The sequence below is a fragment of the Bombina bombina genome, chromosome 7 (assembly GCF_027579735.1).
Source record: "Bombina bombina isolate aBomBom1 chromosome 7, aBomBom1.pri, whole genome shotgun sequence".
In the NCBI taxonomy this organism is placed as follows: Eukaryota; Metazoa; Chordata; class Amphibia; order Anura; family Bombinatoridae; genus Bombina; species Bombina bombina.
Window position 1 is genome coordinate 633,295,429 of NC_069505.1, and position 12,423 is coordinate 633,307,851.

The following is a 12,423-nucleotide window of genomic DNA, read 5'->3' on the forward strand; positions in this document are numbered from 1 at the left end:
GAGAAGCACTGGGGTAAAGAGGGGCTGCACACACATCTGGGGCAGGAGAGAGGCACTGGGGTAAAGAGGGGCTGCACACACATCTGGGGCAGGAGAGAGGCACTGGGTATAGAGGGGCTGCACACACATCTGGGGCAGGAGAGAGGCACTGGGGTATAGAGGGCTGCACACACATCTGGGGCAGGAGAAAGGCACTGGGTATAGAGGGGCTACACACACATCTGGGGCAATAGAGAGGCACTGGGGTATAGAGGGGCTGCACACACATCTGGGGCAGGAGAGAGGCACTGGGGTATAGAGGGGCCGCACACACATCTGGGGCAGGAGAGAGGCACTGGGATATAGAGGGGCTGCACACACATCTGGGGCAGGAGAGAGGCACTGGGGTAAAGAGGGGCTGCACACACATCTGGGGCAGGAGCGAGGCACTGGGGTATAGAGGGGCCGCACACACATCTGGGGCAGGAGAGAGGCACTGGGGTAAAGAGGGGCTGCACACACATCTGGGGCAGGAGAGAGGCACTGGGGTAAAGAGGGGCTGCACACACATCTGGGGCAGGAGAGAGGCACTGGGGTATAGAGGGGCTGCACACACATCTGGGGCAGGAGAGAGGCACTGGGGTAAAGAGGGGCTGCACACACATCTGGGGCAGGAGAGAGGCACTGGGGTATAGAGGGGCTGCACACACATCTGGGGCAGGAGAGAGGCACTGGGGTATAGAGGGGCTGCACACACATCTGGGGCAGGAGAGAGGCACTGGGGTATAGAGGGGCTGCACACACATCTGGGGCAGGAGAGAGGCACTGGGTATAGAGGGGCTGCACACACATCTGGGGCAGGAGAGAGGCACTGGGTATAGAGGGGCCGCACACACATCTGGGGCAGGAGAGAGGCACTGGGGAATTGAGGGGCTGCACACACATCTGGGGCAGGAGAGAGGCACTGGGGTATAGAGGGGCTGCACACACATCTGGGGCAGGAGAGAGGCACTGGGGTATAGAGGGATGGCACACACATCTGGGGCAGGAGAGAGGCACTGGGGTATAGAGGGGCTGCACACACATCTGGGGCAGGAGAGAGGCACTGGGTATAGAGGGGCTGCACACACATCTGGGGCAGGAGAGAGGCACTGGGGTATAGAGGGCTGCACACACATCTGGGGCAGGAGAGAGGCACTGGGTATAGAGGGGCTACACACACATCTGGGGCAATAGAGAGGCACTGGGGTATAGAGGGGCTGCACACACATCTGGGGCAGGAGAGAGGCACTGGGGTATAGAGTGGCCGCACACACACATCTGGGGCAGGAGAGAGGCACTGGGGTATAGAGGGGCTGCACACACATCTGGGGCAGGAGAGAGGCACTGGGGTAAAGAGGGGCTGCACACACATCTGGGGCAGGAGCGAGGCACTGGGGTATAGAGGGGCCGCACACACATCTGGGGCAGGAGAGAGGCACTGGGGTAAAGAGGGGCTGCACATACATCTGGGGCAGGAGAGAGGCCCTGGGGTAAAGAGGGGCTGCACACACATCTGGGGCAGGAGAGAGGCACTGGGGTATAGAGGGGCTGCACACACATCTGGGGCAGGAGAGAGGCACTGGGGTAAAGAGGGGCTGCACACACATCTGGGGCAGGAGAGAGGCACTGGGGTAAAGAGGGGCTGCACACACATCTGGGGCAGGAGAGAGGCACTGGGGTATAGAGGGGCTGCACACACATCTGGGGCAGGAGAGAGGCACTGGGGTATAGAGGGGCTGCACACACATCTGGGGCAGGAGAGAGGCACTGGGGTATAGAGGGGCTGCACACACATCTGGGGCAGGAGAGAGGCACTGGGGTATAGAGGGGCTGCACACACATCTGGGGCAGGGGAGAGGCACTGGGTATAAAGGGGCTGCACACATCTGGGGCAGGAGAGAGGCACTGGGGTATAGAGGGGCTGCACACACATCTGGGGCAGGAGAGAGGCACTGGGGTATAGAGGGGCTGCACGCACATCTGGGGCAGGAGAGAAACACTGGGGTATAGAGGGGCTGCACACACATCTGGGGCAGGAGAGAGGCACTGGGGTAAAGAGGGGCTGCACACACATCTGGGGCAGGAGAGAAGCACTGGGGTATAGAGGGGCTGCACACACATCTGGGGCAGGAGAGAGGCACTGGGGTATAGAGGGGCTGCACACACATCTGGGGCAGGAGAGAGGCACTGGGGTATAGAGGGGCTGCACACACATCTGGGGCAAGAGAGAGGCACTGGGGTATAGAGGGGCTGCACACACATCTGGGGCAGGAGAGAGGCACTGGGGTATAGAGGGGCCGCACACACATCTGGGGCAGGAGAGAGGCACTGGGGTATAGAGGGGCCGCACACACATCTGGGGCAGGAGAGAGGCACTGGGGTATAGAGGGGCTGCACACATCTGGGGCAGGAGAGAGGCACTGGGGTATAGAGGGGCTGCACACACATCTGGGGCAGGAGAGAAACACTGGGGTATAGAGGGGCTGCACACACATCTGGGGCAGGAGAGAAACACTGGGGTATAGACGGGCTGCACACACATCTGGGGCAGGAGAGAGGCACTGGGGTATAGAGGGCTGCACACACATCTGGGGCAGGAGAGAGGCACTGGGGTATAGAGGGGCTGCACACACATCTGGGGCAGGAGAGAAACACTGGGGTATAGAGGGGCTGCACACACATCTGGGGCACGAGAGAAACACTGGGGTATAGAGGGCTGCACACACATCTGGGGCAGGAGAGAGGCACTGGGGTATAGAGGGGCCGCACACACATCTGGGGCAGGAGAGAGGCACTGGGGTATAGAGGGGCTGCACACACATCTGGGGCAGGAGAGAGGCACTGGGGTATAGAGGGGCTGCACACACATCTGGGGAAGGAGAGAGGCACTGGGGTATAGAGGGGCTGCACACACATCTGGGGCAGGAGAGAGGCACTGGGGTATAGAGGGGCTGCACACACATCTGGGGCAGGGGAGAGGCACTGGGTATAAAGGGGCTGCACACATCTGGGGCAGGAGAGAGGCACTGGGGTATAGAGGGGCTGCACACACATCTGGGGCAGGAGAGAGGCACTGGGGTATAGAGGGGCTGCACGCACATCTGGGGCAGGAGAGAAACACTGGGGTATAGAGGGGCTGCACGCACATCTGGGGCAGGAGAGAGGCACTGGGGTAAAGAGGGGCTGCACACACATCTGGGGCAGGAGAGAGGCACTGGGTATAGAGGGGCTGCACACACATCTGGGGCAGGAGAGAGGCACTGGGGTATAGAGGGGCTGCACACACATCTGGGGCAGGAGAAAGGCACTGGGGTATAGAGGGCTGCACACACATCTGGGGCAGGAGAGAGGCACTGGGGTATAGAGGGGCTGCACACACATCTGGGGCAGGAGAGAAACACTGGGGTATAGAGGGGCTGCACACACATCTGGGGCACGAGAGAAACACTGGGGTATAGAGGGCTGCACACACATCTGGGGCAGGAGAGAGGCACTGGGGTATAGAGGGGCCGCACACACATCTGGGGCAGGAGAGAGGCACTGGGGTATAGAGGGGCTGCACACACATCTGGGGCAGGAGAGAGGCACTGGGGTATAGAGGGGCTGCACACACATCTGGGGAAGGAGAGAGGCACTGGGGTATAGAGGGGCTGCACACACATCTGGGGCAGGAGAGAGGCACTGGGGTATAGAGGGGCTGCACACACATCTGGGGCAGGGGAGAGGCACTGGGTATAAAGGGGCTGCACACATCTGGGGCAGGAGAGAGGCACTGGGGTATAGAGGGGCTGCACACACATCTGGGGCAGGAGAGAGGCACTGGGGTATAGAGGGGCTGCACGCACATCTGGGGCAGGAGAGAAACACTGGGGTATAGAGGGGCTGCACGCACATCTGGGGCAGGAGAGAGGCACTGGGGTAAAGAGGGGCTGCACACACATCTGGGGCAGGAGAGAGGCACTGGGTATAGAGGGGCTGCACACACATCTGGGGCAGGAGAGAGGCACTGGGGTATAGAGGGGCTGCACACACATCTGGGGCAGGAGAAAGGCACTGGGGTAAAGAGGGGCTGCACACACATCTGGGGCAGGAGAGAGGCACTGGGGTATAGAGGGATGGCACACACATCTGGGGCAGGAGAGAGGCACTGGGGTATAGAGGGGCTGCACACACATCTGGGGCAGGAGAGAGGCACTGGGGTATAGAGGGGCTGCACACACATCTGGGGCAAGAGAGAGGCACTGGGGTATAGAGGGGCTGCACACACATCTGGGGCAGGAGAGAGGCACTGGGGTAAAGAGGGGCTGCACACACATCTGGGGCAGGAGAGAGGCACTGGGGTATAGAGGGGCTGCACACACACCTGGGGCAGGAGAGAGGCACTGGGGTATAGAGGGGCTGCACACACACCTGGGGCAGGAGAGAGGCACTGGGGTATAGAGGGGCTGCACACACACCTGGGGCAGGAGAGAGGCACTGGGGTATAGAGGGGCTGCACACACATCTGGGGCAGGAGAGAGGCACTGGGGTATAGAGGGGCTGCACACACATCTGGGGCAGGAGAGAGGCACTGGGGTATAGAGGGGCTGCACACCCATCTGGGGCAGGAGAGAGGCACTGGGGTAAAGAGGGGCTGCACACACATCTGGGGCAGGAGAGAGGCACTGGGTATAGAGGGGCTGCACACACATCTGGGGCAGGAGAGAGGCACTGGGTATACAGGGGCCGCACACACATCTGGGGCAGGAGAGAGGCACTGGGGTATAGAGGGGCTGCACACACATCTGGGGCAGGAGAGAGGCACTGGGGTAAAGAGGGGCTGCACACACACCTGGGGCAGGAGAGAGGCACTGGGTATACAGGGGCTGCACACACATCTGGGGCAGGAGAGAGGCACTGGGGTAAAGAGGGGCTGCACACACATCTGGGGCAGGAGAGAGGCACTGGGGTAAAGAGGGGCTGCACACACATCTGGGGCAGGAGAGAGGCACTGGGGTAAAGAGGGGCTGCACACACATCTGGGGCAGTAGAGAGGCACTGGGGTATAGAGGGGCTGCACACACATCTGGGGCAGGAGAGAGGCACGGGGGTATAGAGGGGCTGCACACACATCTGGGGCAGGAGAGAGGCACTGGGGTATAGAGGGATGGCACACACATCTGGGGCAGGAGAGAGGCACTGGGGTATAGAGGGATGGCACACACATCTGGGACAGGAGAGAGGCACTGGGGTATAGAGGGGCTGCACACACATCTGGGGCAATAGAGAGGCACTGGGGTATAGAGGGGATGCACATACATCTGGGGCAGGAGAGAGGCACTGGGGTATAGAGGGGCTGCACACACATCTGGGACAGGAGAGAGGCACTGGGGTATAGAGGGGCTGCACACACATCTGGGGCAGGAGAGAGGCACTGGGGTATAGAGGGGCTGCACACACATCTGGGGCAGGAGAGAGGCACTGGGGTATAGAGGGCTGCACACACATCTGGGGCAGGAGAGAGGCACTGGGGTATAGAGGGGCTGCACACACATCTGGGGCAGGAGAGAGGCACTTGGGTATAGAGGGGTTGCACACACATCTGGGGCAGGGGAGAGGCACTGGGGTATAGAGGGGCTGCACACACATCTAGGGCAGGAGAGAGGCACTGGGGTATAGAGGGGTTGCACACATCTGGGGCAGGAGAGAGGCACTGGGGTATAGAGGGGCTGCACACACATCTGGGGCAGGAGAGAGGCACTTGGGTATAGAGGGGCTGCACACACATCTGGGGCAGGAGAGAGGCACTGGGGTATAGAGGGCTGCACACACATCTGGGGCAGGAGAGAGGCACTGGGGTATAGAGGGGCAGGAGAGAGGCACTGGGGTATAGAGGGGCCGCACACACATCTGGGGCAGGAGAGAAACACTGGCGTATAGAGGGGTTGCACACACATCTGGGGCAGAAGAAAGGCACCGGGGTATAGAGAGGCACCACACACATATCAGGGGTAAGAATAAGGTACCTGAGTACTAAGGGCAGCGCACACTTCTGGGGTAGGGGAGATATACCCAAGTACAGGGGCAGAGCACATAGGGTTATAAAGAAGAGGTATTGGGAGGGGCAATGCACACATATGGGGGCAGGCAGAGGTACCAGTCTGTACAGTATAAGCAGCCCTCTCTGCTATCAATTAATAAAAATAATACAACAGTGGGAAATATCCCTATCAGCCAATCAGCATCAACAAAGCAGTATGAGCCACTCTATCAGCCAAACAGCATTAATACAGCAGCACAGACTACACCTATTAGCCAGTCAACAGTATTATAGCATTATGAGCTGCCCTATCATTACTACAGTAGTCAGATATGTCCCTATCAGCTAATCAACATGAATATGTAGCATTAATACTGCAGTAAGTGAGGTCAATATAATCAATGTAACATTAATACTGCAGTATGTGGGGTCACTATCACATTAGCATTAATACTGCAGTATGTGAGGTCACTATCACATTAGCATTAATAGTGCAGTATGTGAGGTCACTATCATCACATTAGCATTAATACTGCAGTATGTGAGGTCACTATCATCCCTGTAACATAAATACTGCAGTATGTGAGGTCACTATATTTACATTAGCATTAATAGTGCAGTATGTGAGGTCACTGTTACGGTTACCCTTAGTCTCGCTGAGAGATGGACCGCTTAGTAGCCTGGATTCCTATTGCTGAAGAGGGGAGAAACTGCTTTCCATAGTATTCTATATGAGTCTCGCAAATGTAGAATAATCCCCCTTAGCTGTAGTACAGCTAGGATACCCTTCTGCCCACAAAAACGAGTCAACGCTGCGATTGAGGGACAACCAAGAACTGAGGACTGGGATGCCCAGCTTGCTTTTTATTTAGGTTACATGCACACAGGGCACTCCCAGGGGGGGAAGCATAAAATCCCCCATCACACATTTAGACAAAGCCCTTGGACAGGCCACCGCAGATAACAAGTACACACAAGAAAACAATTGAGTCCTTCTTATCACCTAGCAGTGAATGCTTATCACAAACTTAATTACAGTACACAATATGCTAGGAAACCTGCCTCAGAAAATAGTTTTCTCAAAACTGAACAGAGTTAACCCTTTATGAAATGATACTTGTTACAGTTTTCTTGGAGCCCTTCTTAGGCGCTGGCTTGGCTGGTTCAGGCATTGCTGCTGGGAAATAAGTTTCTTCACAACAAAATAACTAATGCTTCTGTAACAGTGCTCCCTTTCTGTGGAACACTCTGGCAGACACGGTCTGACCCCTTTTCGGGGCAGACTAAGGCTGTCCAGACCGCTGGTTATGCGGGGCTGAGGTCGGTTTGTCTGGACAACCCGTCGGCGTTGCCATTCTGTTTCCCAGGTCTGTAAGTAATGGTGAAATTGAAGGGTTGCAACGATAAACTCCAACGTAATAGCCTGCCATTATCTCCAGAGACCCGGTTCAGCCACACCAACGGGTTATGGTCGGTGACCAGAGTGAACTCCTGCCCATATAAATAGGGAGTCAATTTCTTTAATGCCCACACCAAAGCCAAACACTCCTTTTCGACCGCTGCATAGCTGACTTCGCGGGGCAGGAGCTTCCGGCTGATGTAGGCAACTGGATGCTCCCCTCCATCTTCGCCTACTTGGCTGAGGACGGCTCCCAGCCCGAACATGGAAGCATCTGTATGGACGATAAAACGTTTGTTAAGGGCTGGAGCCGCCAAGACAGGAGCGTTAATTAGAGCATTTTTGAGAGCCTGGAAAGCCGTTTCACAGTGGGGAGACCACAGGACCTGTCGAGGTAAGTTCTTCTTGGTCAAGTCAGTCAGGGGTTTGGCAAGTGTGCTGTAGTCTGGTACGAACCGTCTATAGTACCCTGCCGTGCCCAGGAAGGCTAGGACCTGAGTCTTAGTGATGGGGGTGGGCCAATTGGCGACAGCTTCTATCTTGGCCGGCTCTGGTCGCTGCTTTCCACACCCCACCCGGTGACCCAGGTACTGTACCTCGGCCATCCCAAAGTGGCATTTTTCTGGCTTCAGAGTCAGGCCAGCAGCCCGGATCTGATCCAGAACCATTCCTATGTGAGCTAAGTGGTCCTCCCATGACTCACTGTGGATCGCTATGTCGTCCAGGTAGGCGCAAGCAAAACTCTGGAAGCCATCCAGGAGCCTATCCACCAAGCGCTGGAATGTAGCTGGGGCATTCTTCATCCCAAACGGCATTACCCTAAACTGATATAAGCCGAATGGGGTGACGAATGCCGACTTGGGGATAGCCTCCGGGGCCAGGGGAATCTGCCAGTAACCTTTGCAGAGGTCAATAGTGGTCAGGTAATTTCCCCTGGCTATACGATCGAGTAGCTCGTCTACCCTGGGCATAGGGTAAGCGTCCGTCACGGTCTTTTCATTGAGCCTCCGATAGTCTACGCAGAACCGGGTGGTCCCATCTTTCTTGGGCACCAAGACAACTGGGGAGGCCCAGGGACTATCGGAGGGCTCAATTACCCTGAGTTGGAGCATCTCATCGATCTCCTTCTTCATTCCTATCCTAACTGCTTCGGGGATTCGGTACGGAGCCTGGCGCAAGGGAGCTTGTCCCGGAGTATCTACCTGGTGGGTGGTTAAAGTAGTGTACCCTGGCTTCGGGGAGAAGGTGAGGTGTTTGGACTGTAGGAGTTGGTTGAGCTGCTCCCTTTCAGTGGGGCTAAGTCGGTCTCCTATCTGAACCTGAGCCACTATACCTGTGGGGAGACTCTTTTCTAATAGGTCTGGAATGGGTAGACTGTCGGGGCCTTCCTGAGGGGAACAACATACGGCAGTCACGTTCTCTGGTCGCTCAAAATATTCCTTGAGCATGTTTACATGGAATGTCTTTCTAAGATTGTTGTCGTGGCAGCTAGCTATCACATAAGTGGTGTCTCCCCTTTTCTCTACGATCTGGTAGGGGCCCTGCCAGGACGCCTGCAATTTGTCTGTCTTCACCGGCTTAAGTACTAACACCTTTTGTCCTATGGTAAAGATTCTCTTTCGGGCCCCCCGATCGTACCATACTTTCCGTCTTCTCTGGGCCGACTGGAGATTAGCCCGCACGGATTTGGCTAATTGCTCCATTCGGTCCCTAAGTTCCAGCACGTATGGCACAATGGGGACACCGTCAGTCTCCATCTCTCCCTCCCAGTGCTCCCGGATCAGGTTTAGGGGTCCCCGTACCTTTCTTCCGTAGAGCAACTCGAAGGGAGAGAACCCTGTCGTTTCCTGGGGCACCTCCCGATAAGCAAAAAGGAGGTGCGGCAGGAAGCGTTCCCAGTCTCGGTATTCCTGAGTGAACATCTTGAGCATTTGCTTGAGGGTCCCATTGAACCTCTCACACAGCCCGTTCGTCTGGGGGTGGTATGGGGAGCTCAGGAGGGACTTAATTTTGCAAACCTGCCAGAGTTGTTGGGTCAATTCAGCAGTAAATTGGGTGCCTCTGTCGGATAGGATTTCTTTTGGAAATCCTACCCGGGAGAACACCTGTACTAGTGCATTCGCTACCGTATCCGCTTGTATGTTGGATAGGGCGACAGCCTCTGGGTACCTGGTAGCGTAGTCCACTACGGTAAGAATGTAGCGCTTACCGGAGGGACTAGGGGTAGCCAGTGGTCCCACTAGGTCAATAGCAACCCGGCTGAAGGGTTCCTCTACAATGGGCATATTTACTAGATGGGCTTTAGGGTGATCGCCTCGCCTTCCTACTCGTTGACACACATCGCAGGTGTTACAGTAAGTTCTAACGTCAGCGTGTACCCCTGGCCAAAAGAACGTGTGAGTAATGCGGTGTAGGGTACGGGTTACAGCTAGGTGGCCTGCTAAGGGGATGTCGTGGCCTATCTTGAGGATTTCTTGACGGTATTTGTGGGGCACTACCAGCTGTCGCCTACGCTGTCCCCTTTTCTCTGTCCAGCGGTATAGTTTCCCTTTTTCCCATAAGAATGTTTCATTATCTGCCCCGCCCCCTCCGGTCTCTGCTCGTTCCCGGTACTTTTGTAAGGTCGGGTCAGTCTTAGACTCTGTCTCGAAAGCATCTGGGGTGTCCCAGGGTATGGGGCCTAACATGTCAGGCAAGGTCGGGGTAGGTCTTACCTGTGTCTCCCGCACTGGTGAGAGTTCTCGCTCCGTCCGGGCTTGGGCCCGTGTAGTCACTGGGTCCGCCTCGTTGTTGCATACTGGAGCATAGGCAGAAGTCATGGGGCCCAAATCATTGCCCAGTAGTACTTTGGCAGGTAAATTATCCATTATGCCCACGTTCACAGCCCCCTTTCCCGCTCCCCAATCAAGATGCACTTTAGCTGTTGGAATTTTGTACACATCCCCCCCCGCCACTCTAACGGCCACAGTCTGTCTAGATCGCTTGTGCTCCGGCACCAAATGACTCTGTACCAGCGTGATAGTAGCCCCTGTGTCTCTCAATCCCTCGGTAGATCGCCCCTCGAGCCATACCTTCTGCCGATGGTGCTGGCGGTTATCTGAGGCAGCATATACAGGGTCCGCCTCGTGAAGCGGCCCCAAATATTCCTCCATAGGGGCCTCTTGGTTAACACAGAGGGTCCAGGCCGGACGATATGCCCCAGAGGGGTAATTGTAATTCCTGGGTGTCTGGTGCGTATTAAGGGGGCAGCTAGCCATGAAATGCCCTGGTTGCTTGCATCGGTGGCAAGTCGGTCTGGGACGCTCAGAGCTGTTATTGGGTGGTCCTGAGTGTCGGGCGGGCCCTGCGGGCACCGGGGCTCGGAATTCAGCACGAGGGGGTGCACGGTAAACCTCTCTGGGTTCGTGAAGACGGGAGTCATAATGTTCATCGGCCAATTTGGCTGCTTCTTCTAAGGTAGAAGGTCGCCTGTCTCGCAGCCATTCCTTCCCTTGCTGTTCCATGCCATTATAAAAATGTTCTAAGAGAAACAATTGTAAAATTTCCTCACCAGTCACCGCTTTACTTCCGCTCATCCAGTGATTTGCCGCTCTCCGCATTCGGTGCGCCCATTCCATATGGGTATCGTTAGGCTTCTTTTTCGTGCCCCGAAACTGTCGGCGATACGCGTCCGGAGTTACTGCGTACCGTCGCAACAGTGTCTCCTTAACTAGCTCATACTGTGTCACTTCCTCAGCACCCAGAGTACGAAAGGCTTCCAGGGCTCGCCCGGATAGTTTCCCAGACAATATCGTGGGCCACTCCCTGTTGGGAATCTGGTGCAGGGCACATTGCCTTTCGAAGTCCGCCAAATATTCATCAATCCCTGTCTCGCTCTCTAGGAAGGGTCGAAATGCCGCATAGGGTATCTTGGGCCTCCCAGCATTTTCGACAGGGATGATTACCTGCGGGGCTTCAGCATTGCGGTGTGCGTTCGCTAGGTTGAGTTTGTGGGCTCGAGTCTCTCGTATATCCTTGTCCGCTTCCGCCATCAACTGCTGTACCAATTCCATGGAGGGGTTCGGCCCGTACAGTGAGAGCCTCTCCCGAACAATCCTGGTTTTTTCGTTACTAATCGTGGTCGGTGTTTCCGCCATTGTGAAGCTCTGATCCAGTTCGGTCAATTCTGCGATCAGCTCTCTCCTCGGCCGGTTGCTGGCGTACCCCCCTCTGCTTTCAAGTAAATCCTTTAGGGTTGTACGCTTCAATTTTTCGTAAGTGCTCTCCATCAGTTCTGTACCTCTCCTAGGAAATCCAGGAAAAATCCCACCGCTGCCGCCAAATGTTACGGTTACCCTTAGTCTCGCTGAGAGATGGACCGCTTAGTAGCCTGGATTCCTATTGCTGAAGAGGGGAGAAACTGCTTTCCATAGTATTCTATATGAGTCTCGCAAATGTAGAATAATCCCCCTTAGCTGTAGTACAGCTAGGATACCCTTCTGCCCACAAAAACGAGTCAACGCTGCGATTGAGGGACAACCAAGAACTGAGGACTGGGATGCCCAGCCTGCTTTTTTATTTAGGTTACATGCACACAGGGCACTCCCAGGGGGGGAAGCATAAAATCCCCCATCACACATTTAGACAAAGCCCTTGGACAGGCCACCGCAGATAACAAGTACACACAAGAAAACAATTGAGTCCTTCTTATCACCTAGCAGTGAATGCTTATCACAAACTTAATTACAGTACACAATATGCTAGGAAACCTGCCTCAGAAAATAGTTTTCTCAAAACTGAACAGAGTTAACCCTTTATGAAATGATACTTGTTACGGTTTTCTTGGAGCCCTTCTTAGGCGCTGGCTTGGCTGGTTCAGGCATTGCTGCTGGGAAATAAGTTTCTTCACAACAAAATAACTAATGCTTCTGTAACAGTCACTATCATCACATTAGCATTAATACTGCAGTATGTGAGGTCACTATCATCCCTGTAACATAAATAC